At 38.0% G+C, this 17367-nt stretch overlaps 1 long non-coding RNA gene across 3 annotated transcripts in view; it reads right to left on the bottom strand.

Moving 5' to 3' along the window:
- The window catches only part of LOC140630579 (uncharacterized), a 54787-nt gene that overhangs the window by 28507 nt on the left and 8913 nt on the right, over positions 1-17367 (bottom strand). The window lies entirely within an intron of this gene.

Raw genomic sequence — 17367 nt, 5'->3', positions numbered from 1 at the left:
CTTCCGCAACACTGAAAATTCCTGCAATCAGAGTCACAATGCCATCAGTCCCATGACACCATCTGCGGAGGGACACATGTCTGGAGGGCTGCTTGCTGGACAAGCAAGTGGGACATCTGGTTAGAGACACAGATTACAGACACTCATTTAACCTCAGGACGTTCCTAAAATCACGTGAGAAAATAACGGTTTTCTTATTTTGGCTGCTCTTGGTTTAAAGCAGTTAAGTTAGGAAGATGAAGGGAATTGAAGAGAATATAACAGCAGTAGCTTTTTGGAGGCTAAAAGAGTAGATTGGTTATTATGGGTGATAATTGGCTTGGAAGAACCAAGATCATTGAGTCCTAGAGAATGAGCAATGGGGAAGGCTGATAATCAATTTCATGTGCCAGCAGAATGTCTGTAAAGGCTGAAGAATTAGCAGCACTAGGATGGAAGCTTGAAGCAGAAACAGACCAGTGGGACAATTGATAGTCGGTTTGACATTCAGATCCGTTCCCACCACCCATGCGGCCAGTGCTGCCCCTCCCTGTCCAGGAAGACTGGCAGGTGACTGGAGGCTGATTCTCTAGAGACAGTGAACCAGATGGTCGCCTTCAGATAGTAGTACACTGGACACGGCTAAGATCAGGGTTGCTGTAATGACGTAAGAGGAGTAAGTGCAAGTTTAAATTCTGAACTGTGCAGGTCCCCCTGGGCCCCAGAAATCCAGTAGTCATTATCTTGCAGCTAGGAGGAGGCCAAAACGGTCTTCTCTGGGCATCTGAAGATAATAATACTGGGGATCGCCCAAAGAAACAGCCTAGCTAGATCATTCTACATTCTACATTTCTCTCCTTTCCTCCCTGGTTCCTTTCTAAACAGAGTTTCCACTTAACTTTTTGATGCCCCACTACTCTAAAACAGTAGACTGACAAGTATCTCCATGCGTTTAAGAAAGACATCTAAAATGAAAGAACAACATCAAAGCATTTTCTGTGTTAGAGATGCTTCTCTCAACAGCTGTCCGGAAGGGCTGGGAAACAGCCCAGAAGCTAAAAGAGTTAATGCTCCTCAGAATAACTTGGACCAGAGAGACCAGAGAATAGAATAAGCCCATAGAGAATAGAATAACCCCTCTCAGTTTCACTTTGAAAGGCTGTTCCAACAGGTGCTATTTTCATACAGCTTCTCTGAGATGAATGAGATGTGTGAATCTGGTTGGGTTTTCAAGCTCTGGCCAACAAGGTAATAGCTTTCCTTCTTCCTCTGTATCACTTTCCTTCTCTCTTCCTCTCGATGCCCTGGAATGGGACCCAATGATAACCATTGCACACGAGCTTTGCCCAAGGCTCTTTTGCTGGACAACATCAGATACTACACCCAGGTCTGAGAATGGCCATCAAGAGCAGACTGTTCACCCTCTACCTACTGATTCACACGGGACAATGGAGGAACTAAAAGTAGGCTTTTATTGCATTAAGATACTGATTTTTATTTTACTTTTATTATAGAAGATTTCAAATACATACAAAAGTAGAGATACCAATTTCATGAGCTTCCATATACTCACCAGCTAGCTCTAGTTATGATCACTCAAGGTCTCTTCCTCTACTCTCTTTCTCCCTCAACTTTGAACTTAGATGAACTTAGAATCTGCCTTGACACAAATTCTAGGCATCATCCCATGTTTTCCGCAAACATTTCAGTACATCTCACTAAAGGTAAGGACTCTTTAAAATCATAAAACAATATCTTTATCATAACTGAAACATTAAGTAATTTCTTCCTGCCATCAGAAAGCCCATCATTCTTTAAATTTCTCTACTTCATTCTTAATTTTCTCCTTTTGTAGTTGGTTAATTCAAATAAGTTCACAAATTTCAATTATATATAAAATCTCTTTCAATCTAGATTTCTTTTTATCCTAAAATTACAAGTTTTGAAGAAAATTATTAACCTGTCTTAAATATATTCCCATGAAATTCCATACTTTTGTTGGTGTATTCTTTAGTGTTTTTCCCTTTAAGTATCATTTTAACTCATGAATTTTAATATACTTGAAATCTTTAAATTCATTGCCACTATCATTTCTTTTCTTTTTCATGCTCAAGTTGCCTTATTTTTGGTTAGTGGGAGCTTTTTCATTTTGGTTTCTGGGTCCTTTTGACACGACCCTAATAGTCTTTAATGGCTTCTTTGCTTTCTGGCATAACAACATGTTTAGACTCATCCTGTATTTTTCCTGCCCCAGACCTAGAATCAATTATTTTCTTCAAGTAGCCCTAGTCCTCTATAGCAACAAAAGTTTTAGAAGCTACTATAGGAGAATATTTTTCTAACTCTGAGATAGGAAAAAAATGTCCCTAAAAAGACACAAAATGCTAAGCATGTAAGAAAATACAGATATATTTAACAGCATCAAGAGACATCTTAAAATTTGTAAAAATGCCAAATTAGAACATTTTTGCATCATATATAATCAACACTATATAGAAAGAACTCTGATAAGTTAGTAGGAAAAAGAAAAAAATCTTCCCCAAACTTTCCCTGACCAAAAGTAAATTTCAAATAAAAATTTCACAGAAGAGGAAATCCACATCATCACAGTGTTAGGAAAGGATGTTCAACCTCTTTGGCAATCAGGGAAACGTAAGTTATGACATATCATCTTATCTGTGGTAAATAGTCAAGAGTTAAGAAATTTGACAATATCGAGTGCTGTCGAGGTGCATATTGGGGATGTTTTTGTATAGTGCTGAAGAGAATATGTATTAGAAAACCACATCAGAAGACAAAAACTGGAACCAAGTTAAATATGTACTGATAGGGTGATGGATAAAAAATTTGTGATACTCTATTTCATTCAATTAATTGCTATTCAGTGGAATAGCAGTGAAAAAATGAACTACACCTAGAAACCACCTAAACCACCTGACTTTGAGAAACATAAGATGGAATGGAACAACCAAGATGAAAAAGACATAGAATATGTAGGATTTTTATAAACAGTTTGATGTTGTGTTGTATACACCCTCGAGAGACTCTTGCATTATCTGTGTATGTATGCAGACTTCCCTAGGGCAGTAGTCCGCAAACTACAGCATATGGCTCACCATATGTTTTTGCAAGTAAAATCATATTTGAAGACTGCCACACCCATTTATTCATGTCTGTTTTCCCACCACAACAGGATAACGGTAATAGAGACCATATGGCCCACAGAAACTAAAATATTTTCTATCTGGCCCTTTACCAAACACATTTGCTGGATGCCCCCCCACCCCACTTCTCTAGAGTATGTGCAAGATAGTGCCAAATTTTAATTAAGCTCACACACAAGCAAAGATAACCTATTATTTTATCAGATTTTCAGGGTAAGGATATACAAATAAAACTAGAGAATGATGAATAAAAATTCAAAATTGTGTTTGCCTCAGGTAGCATTCAGAAAGAAGGTAGAGGGTGAAACTGGGGAGAAACCCATGGTAAATAGAAATTAATGGCACTATTCCCTTCTATGTATTAAATAATATATTAAAAATATAACAAGAATACATTTAAAAAACAAAAATAAATAATTCCAGAAAATTTCTTAGAACTGAATGACATAATCTTCCAGATTAAAAAGGGCCTGAGTACCAGTAAAATTGGATGAAAGTAAGCCCATCCCAAAGCACATCATTATGAAATTTCAGGACATTGGAGACAGAGAAATTCTGTAAGCTTCCAGAGATCAAAGGTAAGGTCATATATACAAGATCAGAAATTAGAACAACCTTTGAGTTTTTAATAGCAAAGCTGAATTTGAGAATACGGCAGAAAATACCTATTGGCATTTTGGATGGAAAATGCTTTTAAGTCTAGAATTCTATACATCACCAAACTAGTAATTTAGTACAGGAGAGAGAAAAATCATTTTCAGATGTTCAAGATCTAAAAAGCCTCATTCCCCGTCTCTTTGCTCAAGTTGTTGATGGAGCATGTGCTCCCCCAAATCGAGTCAGTGAAACAAAAAGAGGATGACAAAGGATGTTGGAAGAGAATCCAATCCAAAAGAGATAAGAATAAAAAAAAAAACACCTCAGATTCTAGGTCATCACAAGAGGACAACAGACTTTCAGGAGCATTGAGAGCAACTGTTTTGGTCTGCACCAGATCAGAGGCTCTGAGCATCATCATTTTTAAAAATGTAATTGATTCTATATCTCAAGCATTTGAATGTATTTTTTTCCAGCTTTATTGAGAAATAATTGACATACATCTCTGGAAGTTTAAGATGTACAGTGTGATGGTTTAATTTACATATATGGTGAAATGATTACAAGTTCAGCTAACATCCACCTTCTCCTATAGATACAATTTTTAAAAAAAGGAAGACGAAAAGAATAAAGGAAACAAATTTTCTCCTTAGGGTGGTTGAATACTTAGCATTTACTCTCTAACCAATTTTCTGATATATCAGACGGCAGTGTTAATGACATGTCATGTTGTACATTCATCTAGTCCTCAGTTATTGTAAGTGGAAGTTTGTGCCTTCTGACCACCTTTTTTCAATTCCTCTTCCCCTCACTCCTGATCTCTGGTAAACACAAGCCTGATATCTTTTCCTATGAGTTTTTCTTTCTTTTTTTTTTTAAGACTCCATATATAAGTAAGACAATATATTATTTCTCTTTTTCTATCTGACTTATTTCACTTACCATAATGCCCTGTGGGCCCATCCATGTTGCAATGGTCCTACCATTCTTCATTTTTTATGGCTAACTAAATATTCCAGCGTGTGTGTGTGTGTGTGTATACACATATACAAAACCACAATTTATCCATTCATCCATCAATAAACACTTAGATTGTTTCCATTTCTTGCCTATTATAAATAATGCTACTATGAACATGGGGGTGCGGATATCTTCTTGAGTTAGTGTTTTCATTACCTTTGGATATATTCCCAGAAGTGGAATTGCTGGTTCATACGGTAGCTCTATTTTTAATTTTTTGAGAAACTCTTTACTGCTATCCATAGAGGCTGCACCAATTTACAATCCCATCAACAGTGTACAAGGACGCCCTTTCTTTTCTCCACAACCTCACAAACACTTGTTATCTCTTCTCTTTTGATGGCAGGGGGTGATATCACACTGCAGTTTTAATTTGCACATCCCTAAGAACAAGTGATGTTGAGCATCTTTCATACCTGCCTTTAGTATATCTTTTATACATATTTCTTTGGAGAAATGTCTATTCAGGTCCTCTGCCCATTTTAAAAATTGGGTTATTTGATTTTTTGCTACTGAGTTTCATTACTTCTTTATATATTTTGGATATTAACCCTTATCAGATATATGGTTTGCCAATACTTTTTCCCATTCTAAAGGTTGTCTTTCCACTTCATTGATGGTTTCTTTTGCTGTACAGATGCTTTTTAGTTTGATGTAGTCCAATTTGTTTTGTATTTTATTGCTTGTGCTTATAGGTATCATATCCAAAAAATCAGTACCAAGACCTTTCTCAAGGAGCTTTGTTCCTATTTTTTTTTTAGGAGTTTCATCGTTTTAGGTCTTCCATTTAAGTCTTTAATCCATTTCAAGTCAATTTTTGTGAGTGGTGTAAGCTACGGGTCATTTCATTCTTTTTTGTTGTTGTATTTTTTATTGGAGTTCGATTTGCCAACAGAGAGTATAACACCCAGTGTTCATCCCGTCAAATGCCCCACTCAGTGCCCGTCACCCAGTCACCCCAACCCCTCACCCACCTCCCTTCCACTGCCCCTTGTTCGTTTCCCAGAGTTAGGCGTCTCTCAGGTTTTGTCACCCTCTCTGATTTTTCCCACTCATTTTTTCTCCTTTACCCTATAATCCCTTTCACTATTTCTTATATTCCCCATATGAGTGAAACCATATGTTTGTCCTTCTCCGATTGACTTACTTCACTCAGCATAATACCCTCCAGTTCCATCCACATCCAAGCAAATGGTGGGTATTCGTCGTTTCTAATGGCTGGGTAATATTTCATTGTATATATAGACCACATTTTCTTTATCCAGTCATCCTTCAATGGACACCGAGGCTCCTTCCACAGCTTGGCTATTGTGGACATTGCTGCTGTGAACATTGGGGTGCAGGTGTCTCGGCGTTTCACTGCATCTGTACCTTTGGGGTAAATCCCAGCAATGCAATTGCTGGGTCATAGGGTAGCTCTATTTTTAACTCTTTGAGGAACCTCCACACAGTTTTCCAGAGTGGCTGTACCAGTTCACATTCCCACCAACAGGGCAAGAGGGTTCCCCTTTCCCCACATCCTCTCCAACATGTGTTGTTTCCTGTCTTGTTAATTTTCACCATTCTCACTGGTGTGAGGTGGTATCTCATTGTGGTTTTGATTTGTATTTCCCTGCGCACGTGATGCGGAGCATTTTCTCATGTGCTTGTTGGCCATGTCTATGTCTTCCTCTGTGAAATATCTGTTCATGTCTTTTGCCCATTTCATGATTGGATTGTTTGCTTCTTTGGTGTTGAGTTTAATAAGTTCTTTATAGACCTTGGATACTAGCCCTTTATCTATCATTTGCAAATATCTTCTCCCATTCTGTAGGTTGTCTTTTTGTTTTGTTGACGGTTTCTTTTGCTGTGAAGAAGCTTTTCATCTTGATGAAGTCCCAATGGTTCATTTTTGCTTTTGTTTCCCTTGCCTTCATAGATGTATCTTGCAAAAAGTTGCTGTGGCCAAGTTCAGAAAGGGTGTTGCTTGTGTTCTCCTCTAGGATTTTGATGGATTCTTGTCTCACATATAGATCTTTCATCCATTTTGAGTTTATCTTTGTGTGTGGTTGTAAGAGAATGGTCTAGTTTCATTCTTCTGCACATGGCTGTCCAATTATACCAGCACCATTTATTGAAGAGACTGTTCTTTTTCCAGTGGATAGTCTTTCCTGCTTTGTCGAATATTAGTTGACCATAGAGTTGAGGGCCCATTTCTGGGCTCTCTATTCTGTTCCGTTGATCTATGTGTCTATTTTTGTGCCAGTACCACACTGTCTTGATGATCACAGCTTTGTAGTACAACTTGAAATCTGGCATTGTGATGCCCTCGGCTCTGGTTTTCTTTTTCAGTATTCCCCTGGCTAAGACTCCACCCTAAGATTGCTGGATCTCATACAGCAATTCAGCAATGTGGCAGGATACGAAATCAATGCCCAGAAATCAGTGGCGTTCCTATACACTAACAATGAGACTGAAGAAAGAGAAATTAAGGAGTCAATCCCATTTACAATTGCACCCAAAAAGATAAGATACCTAGGAATAAACCTAACCAAATAAGTTAAGGATCTATGCCCTAAAAACTACAGAAAACTTCTGAAAGGAATTGAGGAAGACACACAGATATGGAAAAATATTCCATGCTTATGAATTGGAAGAATTAATATTGTGAAAATGTTTATGCTACCCAGGGCAATTTACATGTTCAATTCAATCCCTATTAAAATACTATGGACTTTCCTCAGAGAGTTTCCTCATTCTCTTATGTGTAAGTATCCTATTATTCCGGTGCCATTTATTGAAGGGACTATCTTTTCTCCTTTGTCAAATATTAGTTGACTATATATTATTGGGTTTATTTCTGGGCTTTTGACTCTGTTACATTGATCTGTTCTTCTGTTCTTTTTTTTTCTTAAGATTTTACCCATTTATTCATGACAGACACAGAGAGTGACAGAGAGAGAGAGAGAGAGAGAGAGAGAGAGAGGCAGAGGCACAGGCAGAGGGAGAAGCAGGCTCCACGCAGGGACCCGATGTGGGACTTGATCCCGGGTCTCCAGGGTCATGCCCCAGGCTGTAGGCAGCGCTAAACCACTGGACCACCAGGGCTGCCCTGTTCTTCTGTTCTTATGCTAGTTTTGATGACCAGAACTTTATAGGATAGCTGAAATTGAGAGTGTGATACCTCCTGCTTCTTATCTCATTAAATGTATTAAGATTTATCTAGTGAATAGAGGTTTGTGTTGAGTTAGTAATAACTAATATAAAACTAAACACATTTTTAAAAGACAAGATTATTCAGAGTGTGAGGAAAGCAAAATGTACAGAAAGTACAATTATATAATATGGCCCAGCTATGAATTCCATGCACATAATCATAATAATGAAAACAGAGAATTTTGACCTAAATATAATTTAGTATTACTATATTAGAATATGGTAGGATGGGAAATGTGCACATGTGTAGTTCTAAAGGCCATGCTTATATTGCTACTTCCTAAAACAATTTTAGGAGAGATATGGAGGAAAATACTGAAAGAATTAGCTAAAGGAAGTTAAAACTAATTCTTTTAAGGAGGGAGAAATCTGAGAAGAAAAATTTTGTACCTGTTCTAATTACAATTTAAAAAATAAGTTACAAAAAGACACCATAAACCAAAGCCTAATGTATTAAATACAATACAATTGTTTAACCAACCATCCTAGAAAGTATAGCAATATCTGGAATTAGCCTTTCCCTTAAAAAGAACTAAACAAGTCACATTGAATTAATGGATGAGACGCTATCTTCTTGGTAATATCTTTAGCACATTCTGCAATCTTTCCATTCATGTGAAGCTGTTCCTCCACAAATGAGTGCTGTTTGGCAGTCAGAAAGGAAAGAAAAAGAAAAGAAAAGAAAAAGAAAGCAGCTTTTGACACTCAGAAACTAGTATGAAACTTCCAGGTCATTTTGTTCTCCTATTAGACATAAACTTTATCATGGGATACCAACCTCAGACAAGTTACTCTGAGACCATGAAAAAATGAGATAAAATTGCACATTTCATAATTTTATTCAAGTACAGACAAAAGCAAGATCACTGTGCCACCCATTAAATACCAAACACCCCTGCCTCTTACCCAAAAATGATTGATTGCTACTTCATTTACCGTTTCATCCTCCCTATAAACAAAATTTATTGAGATGCCAATCAAGGAATTACACTCCCTCCCTTTTCTAACAGCATCCGATACAGAGCAAATCCTAGCCATTAGTAAGGTGGGATGCTGGATGATGCCTTATCATGGGTAGCTTGGACAAGGGAGGGTCCAGTTTAGCACACTGATTGAGGACTTACCATTTGCTAATGACATCACTAGGCACTAGGCAAGTCAAGAATGAATAGGACATTGTCTCTGTCCTTGAGTTCCTAACAGCTCCTTAAACAATTCCAGAAACCTAGAATTATACATTTAAAAACTGAAAAGAACATGGAAGCTATTGTCCATGGAAAGAGCATTGACCTAAAACATTTGGGTTTAATATTTACCAACAATGAGGCAAATCACTTGACTACTGTTCTGTTTTCTCAGCTGTAAAACAATGATTTAACCTACTTAAACAATCACTGAAAATAATAAGATAAGATGCATTGAAATATTTCATAATTTGTATGAGACCACTATAATGTAAAGGAAAGGAAGGCCAAAGAAGTAGAATCACCTACCCACGATCACATGACTATTATCAGATGTTAGTATAATACTCAAGCGGAGATAATTACCAAAAAGATTTCAATAGTAAAAATAATAATAGTAATAATATCAATTATTTATTATTAGACATTCTGTCTTACACTTTACATTATTTCATTTATAACAATACTTTAGTCTTGCATATATAATATATGGCCCTTTTTATATCTCTCTTTATAATTTTGTGCAGAGCTGATGGAACTCATGAGCATTATTATATTTTACATGACTTTGTCAGAAATTTTGAAAATGCAGGGATGTGCTTAACTTTCTATATTAATTTAAGAAAAAAGAGGATCTTACACTTCAAGATTATGATGCTGTATTAGAAAATCATGCAATATAATTTCAATATGAGTCAGGCTAAGGCTTCATATTGAAGAGTCAACATGACTCTTCATTAACATAGTGTGATGACCAGAGGTTCCTCCTTGATGGTAAAGTTTTTCAAAAAAATTTTTTAAATGAGCTTTATGTACTCATGTTCAGGCAAACAGGAACTTGTTATGAAGTAAGAGTTAAACATTTGTAACCCTAGGAGTGGGTGAGTGGGTCACAAAGATGTACATACCTGAGTGCTGTGGAAAGATCTGGAACTTTCCTCAAGTAAATGGTATGGATTTATTCTTTATCCCTCCATGTATTTGGGTTTCTTAGCATCAGTTGATGAAATGTAAGACTAATGAAGTACACAGTTCTGATTAATCAAAGAGCCACTGAACTCCAAGAGGTCATTATTATAGAAAACTTAAATTACTCTACTCAGAACTATACCCTGCCTGGGTACAAAATGAAATATCACTTTCATATTAAGGCAACAAGCATATGGGTACAAATATTGAAACAATCAAGAAATATGATTGAAATAGTGTTGGAAAAGTGGGAAGAGCAAAAATCACTGAAAAATTATATCCTTTTGGAGATAGTCATTCCTTTGACTCAGACTTCAGATAAACAAGCACTCCAAAGGAATAGATTAAGTATCTGGAATGAAATGTCACACAGGCACGCACAAAACCATCACAAGTCCTGACCTGATGGAAATCTGAGATGTTCTGATCTTTTTATGATCTCATTAACCTATTCAATGTCAAATACATAAATCATTTAAATTATTTCTTTCCCTGGAGCCAATATTCTTGCAGCCCTACTACTAGCATGGTGTTTAGCAGTATCTTCAACTTTTTTTCCGTTAAAAATTATGTATTTCTGTTTGTAGGCAAGTATTCAATACAAAACTTAGAAAATTGACACAAAGTAGACTTCTTCTGTTGTGGTCTTAACCACCCCCACCCCTATCTTCTCATAGCTCTTAGCCTCCTTTCTCAGTGGTTGATACTTGCTCACCGCTTATAGCTCCTGGGGCCTCAACTCTTATGATACCTTCATGCAAACCCTGGAGTAGAGGGGGTATTTTCCCTGCTATAGGTCTAACCCCTTTGTATCTATTACAGCTAGCTAGGCAAGATCAAGGTCTCTGTTCCTCTGCTTATGGAGTCCTATCTCAGCACCTGCCCCTGAAGTTCTCCGAACTCTTAGAGTGGGATCCCGATATTTATCTTACATTAGTTCATGAGACTCAACCTTAACTGCTCCCTGTCCCAAAAGATAAAGTTTTCTATCTTCATACCAAAGGAGGAAGAGAAGGAAGACCCATATTTTGAGGCTATCTCAGTAGTGCTAAGGAGGATCAAAATTAGGATACAAAAGTTTGTTTCCAGTTTAGTTCAAAAAACACTAAGTAGGCATCCCCAGGGAGCACACCTTATACCAAAAGTTGTGGGTATAAAAACTGAGATATACAGCTTCTGTTCTCAAAAACTTTACAGGGAAACAAATATGTAAAAATAGAACTTAATCCAGTGTTCTAAGTACAGTAATAGAGCTGATCACAAGTGCTAACAAATTTGAGCACCTATTATGTACTAGATATTAAAGACTATTTTACAATATTTAAATTGATGTTATTAGAGAAAAAGGCAGGGGCCAGATCACAGATGGTCTTGGACATATGAATCCAATTCTGAAATATACATCTTATATTTACTGGGGACTCACTGAAAAATTTTAAGAAGAGGCATAGCTAGGTCAGATTACATTGTAAATATAGCAGGCTTATGACTTAAGGGACAAGACACTACACTAGAGACTGAGAGATCAGACCAGAGATGATGGAGACCAAAGGGCAATAGTTTGAGAGAGAAGAGAGGAGCTCATCAACTCAAAAAATATTTTAAAACTAAAATTAGTGGGACTTGTTAAATGATAGATGTGAATGTGGATATAAGGAAAAGAATTGAAGATGTTGTTTCAATTTTGGTTTGGATGACTGATAGATGAATGGGAAGTAGTTGAGAAATAGGTGGAGAATGATGGACCATTGGCAGTCAAGGGCGGTTGTCTGCTAGGAGGCTGCATTTGGTTAGCTCAGGATCTGGGGAGAGGTCAAGATTGGCGATAGAGTTGCAGCAGCCTTTTCTCTGTTGTCTGCTTTCCTCCCCTCCTGCTACTCTCACCCAAGCATCCCATTTGCATTCCCATATTCCTGTCCGCCATGTCCATGAATGATGACTAATTAACAGAGAGAGAACTGAGCTATCATTTCCCCATCCTTCTCACTTTGACACAAGTCTATATAAGGCTGTTTTAACTTGGAGACTAGGTGCTCTGGTCTCACCCTGTGATAAAATGCATCACTGTCCCCCAGCTCACACTCTTTTCTTTTGACAGTTCCTTCCTAGAAATCAGAGATTCACCTAGTCATTTTAGATGGGACCAAATCTGAAACCTGTGTGTGAATCATTTACGTATTTTAGTAAAAAGTGTCAACGGGTGTCTGGTCTTTTATCTACTCTTAATGAAAAAAAGATACAGAAATTCATAAAGAGGACAAAACAAAAGTAATTGACATCCTGATTTGGAATATATTCTATGACATGTCTTATTTTTTTACTTTCTCAGTATGTTTTATGAAAGTTATCATTGAAATGTGTGACTCTTATTAGGCAAACAGCATTGGCCTAGATGCACTGGGAACATGCTAGATAAAAGAGAGACTAAATTAGCACTTGTTAAGTAATGTAAATAATCCACTTATCCAAAAATAATCCACAAGGATAACAGAGAGCCAAATGGTGCATGCAATTGTGGTTACATGAATCCGGTGTTGTATCATTAGATCCTTGAAGGAAATGCATCACTATAAACACAGAGTTTCATCTGATGTATAGGATGAGTGAATTCATGATTCATGATGCATTCTGAGGCTGCTCTGCAAATGTGATCTCTCTTTGCATGCTTTTGGCATGACAGGTTTTAGGAAGATTATTGGTTTTCTTACACAGCTGAATCACAGAACACTGGATATGTGTTCCCACGGCCTACCAACTATGGAATCTATGTTGGGATTATCACTTGGCAACAAGATAAATACTCTGACTGAAGTGTTACACTCCCTAACAGAGCTTGTTTCATGTGCAAACTTTCTCATACTCCTGGCTGGCCCAGGGCAATATCTTAAAATAGATAAGGTTTGCATTCTGTTGCCCTGGATCCTGGTATTGTCCCTTTCTATGGCCTGGCTCACTCTCATTCAAAACCTTCTTGTTCCTTTCTTATCCTCTTCACACACCCCAAGACTCCTGGCCTGACCGCCTCTCCCTTCTCTGTCAAAAGCCTTTTTTTGCAGGAATTTAGAAATATGTATTATTTCTCCCAGAGCCATTAACATGATGACTTTTATTGCTAATAATAGAAGATATTTATTCTCTGATAATTATATTTCAAAAAGTATATACCGCATGATGTCTTAGCCAAGATGACCCCAAATTCACACCACGGAGGTGGCCACTCTCACATGCCTTGGGTCTTGCTCATAGCAACAGCTGCTTAAATTTCTAGGGTGAACCATGCTACTGTAATACTCAGGCTAATTAATATTAATGATCCATTATAAAAACAGTGTTTCAGTATATTTAATGGAAAGTCATTAGTAAAGTAAGACTATTAGATGGCATTTTATGTCAAAATGGGACTTCCTTTTTGACCTACAATTGTACTGTGCTTTGGATAATTTCAGTGGTGACATTACTGATGCTCTTGAGAGGATACATTTGTATATTTCCCATCTACCAGCAAATCCCATGGAGAGGGTAATTCTGGAAGCACCAGTGGTTGTTCATTCAAAGTGGATAAGAGAAAAGAAATAACATGGCAACGTGCTTAGCATGAGCAAGTCATTCAGCAAACAGTGAGCACCTTAATTTGAGCCAAGTGCGTATCTCAGTCATGGGGAAGACTACCGTGGTTTCGGAACTCATGGTGCTTACTGCATACAGGGAGACAAAGACCCGGTGGTTAAAGCTACTCAATCACATTTGGACAGGTGCTTCAGAGAAAAAACACAATGCATGTAATCTCCCGATTAGAATATTAGAACCTTACTTGTTTTCTTGTTTTCGGTCTTATTTCTCTTTAGATATGTTTCATTGTAGTGCTACTGGGAAGAAAATAAACACCTCCATATAGATATTTTGATCATATATTTCATTACAATGCATGCCTATTGTGGAAAATGTGGGGAATTCTTTTAAAGTTTAAAAAAAAAATTGACCAGCATCTATAAAGTTACTACAATCACTGTTTACATTTTGACACATTTCTTTCAAGTCATATTTCTGCACATACTTTACTTATATGGCTGAGGTCACATTGCATATATGTTATATCCTCTTTACCACCAGAAGATAAGAAAACAAGCTGGTAAGAGTCATGCCAGTTCTACCATTCTCAGCTTTGGTAGAAGTGATCTGACCTAGACCTGTTGTAAGTACTGTTTGAAGTTAATTGAGAGACTTAATCTTATTTATCTTATAATGGTAAGACTGGTAGCTACTACTAATGGTAGTAGCTCTGCTCTTCTAATTTACCTACTGATTGGGCTCTTGCAGTGGTTTCTTGGTAGGGGTCTCACCATCTGAGTTCTTCTTCTTCTACATTTCTCGGATTTTTTTTTCCTTTCACAGTTTTCACAAGCAACTTCCCCTCTCAGGAGTTTATGTAAGATATCTTTAGATTAGATCTCAGCCCATTCTGGTGTCAAGGCCCCCCTGTGAGATGCTGTCGCCTTTCCCCCTCTCTCCTTCCCCTACAACACTGACCACACCGGGCAGATCTCAGGAAGCCAGTGAATGGCCATCACTTCCCACTTCTGTAATTTTAGTGCTTTCCCCTTTCAAATCTTCAATTTTTTCATTTATCTTTGTTCTTTCTCTGAGGCCCCTAACACACATGTATCAACCCTTCCTCTCTTTCCTGCGACACCACCTACCATTGGTGCCACTCATTTTGGCTTCTAATCATATATTGCCTTTTACGCTTCCTCTGATAGTTTGATGTGTGACCATCTTCTCTTTTTTATACTGAGCCCCCAAAATTTCTCTAATCTAGGAGGGAAGACAACTTCCAAATCTGGCCACCCACAAGTACTCTATTTTACCCACTAACCCACTCTGTCGAACACTCACAGTATGAAAGATAGTACGCTAAGCACTTGACAGACATTGTCTGATCTATTCTTCACAAAAGTCTGTGTCATTTAGGAATAATATAGACTTACTATTTAGGATCTCAGGTAACAATAAGAACAAAAACTAGAGGTAGGTAGTTTCCAGCATTGACTTGGGAGTGCTCTGAAGTCAGGGCTCTGGTTTGGCATCTCTGCAAACCTCTTGGCCTTCTTCTCTGGTTGATATATGGTGGGAACATTTCCTGGCATCACATCTTCACACAGCCATGCTCAAAGTCTGGTAGAAGAGGATGGCGTAGGATAGGGGAGGTTCTCTTTGTATGTCTCTCTCTTATCAGGAAGGAAAAATTTCCCCCAGACACACCCCAACAGACTTATTCCAAACCTTGTTGACCAAGATTGGGTTGTATAGCTACCCTCCAAGACCAACAACCGGGCCCTCTTTTCCCAAGACAAGGAATCTCTGATACTAAGAAAAATCAGGAAAAAGAAAAACAAAAAATGGATTGCTTTTGCAGAGGCAATGAACAGTACCAGCATCCATTAAGAAACTTAAGCTCAGAGAGATTGAGAAAGACATTTGTGCAAGATTATACACTCGTAATTGACAGAAAATTCAAGTCATACCTTTCTGAGTCCCTCAGAATCCATATCTTTGTTCACCATACTAAAGAGCCTTTCTAGAAAATTTTAGCATTTCACTCAGTCAAGGGATATTTTGTAAGTACCAACTTGAGACTCAGCACTGTTCTTGCTGCTGAAGGGGCATCAAGTGTAGAATCTATGTAGGAATAGAAGCCCACTCCAATGAAATGTCTAGAAGACATCTGATTAATTAGTTAATTAATAATACATTTTTATATTGTAGCTCTAAGAGGTGCAGTTCTGTGTAGCAGGAGTTCACCGAGGATTGTATAAGTCAGACCAGATGTCATAGAAGCTGTAGAGTATGAGTAGAACCTCACAGATTTGGGTCAGTGGGGAGAAAGAAGGATGGCTTTCCTGTTGAGAAGAATAACTTGAGTGAAAGCAATCAGGTAGAAACAGTGGAGTCTGAAAAGTGAGCAAAGCAAAGGGTGACTAGGGTTCTAGCTTCATCTTCTATTAGCTCAGCAGACTGTTGCACTGGCTCAAGAACAGTTGAACAGATTGGTCCTGTAGACATTGCCAGAAGGGCCCTCCAGGGGACGGAGTCTGGAAGGGGAGAGATTGTTAGACCAGAAGTGGCACCTGCTGATCACTTGCCGAGGCAGAGAGCTGGCCGAGCACCTGGGGATGTGAAAATTAGTAAAAGGGTCAATGGCTGCCTATGAGTTTCCTTTGGTGTCACGGAGGAACTTAGGAGTTGAAAGATCATTATTGAGGGTGGGATTCCAGCTTTTTCTTTATGTGAGCTGAGATCTTCCAGCAATTAAAAAAATCAAATAATTTGGGTTTTGGCTGCCAGATACAGACTCTGAAGAATACGCCTAGCCCATTGTCCCTCTGATAATAACGAGGGGTTTGGGCTAAGTCACCCCCACTCCTTTGGACAGGAAACCACATGAGTGCGATGAGATCAGGGGATATCTGGTTCTTTAAACCACAGGCAAATGAAGAAGCTCATGCCGGGCTTAAACCCACAGACTTGGCATCACTGACACTCAGGTTGTCAACCCAGGTCTCCCAGCACAGACACGGAGCTCCCCAGGGCAACTGAGAAGAAATACAATGCTTTTACTTCTAACCTTCCCTTCCTTTTGAGGATTTTCTGTACATAGAAGTAAAGCAAATAGAAGAGAAGCCACCTTTATAATGTGTTGCACTTTTCGATTAGTTCTAACAATATAACCTTTTTTAGACTTAAATTGTCTTTTATCATAACTATTTTTTAAATCTGTTTTTGTCCTCAAATTCCCTTGGCTGTATCAAAACACTTAGTGATTTTTTTTTAACTTTGCTTGCTTTCTTGCTTATTTGTTTGTTTGTTTATATAGAGAGAGTGGCCATGTGTGGCAATGGTGGGGAAGAGTAGAGGGAGAGAGAGGGAGAGAATCTTAATCAGACTCCATGCTCAAGAGGAGCCCTAGGACACAGGGCTCAATCTCACGACCCTGAGATCACATCCTGAGCTGAAATCAAGAGTCCGGTGCTTAACTGACTGAACCACCCAGGCATCCCTGTGTAGTGATTTTTTTCAATCAAGTTTTCAACATGATGATCCTAAAATTAAAAGTCAGTATCAAGTACACAGATTTTCTCTGTATAATAAAAGATAAGATCTGTGTTGGAAACAGGGGCAAACAGAAAGTTCTTTGGGTGTGGTTGGTGACAGGAGATTAGGGTGGCACCCAGAATTATTTAGGAAATTATAGTTTGAGATAC

Source organism: Canis lupus, chromosome 1 (assembly GCF_048164855.1).
Source record: "Canis lupus baileyi chromosome 1, mCanLup2.hap1, whole genome shotgun sequence".
Classification (NCBI taxonomy): domain Eukaryota; kingdom Metazoa; phylum Chordata; class Mammalia; order Carnivora; family Canidae; genus Canis; species Canis lupus.
The sequence above is the reverse complement of the archived record's forward strand: the minus strand, read 5'-3'. Positions and strand labels throughout refer to the sequence as shown.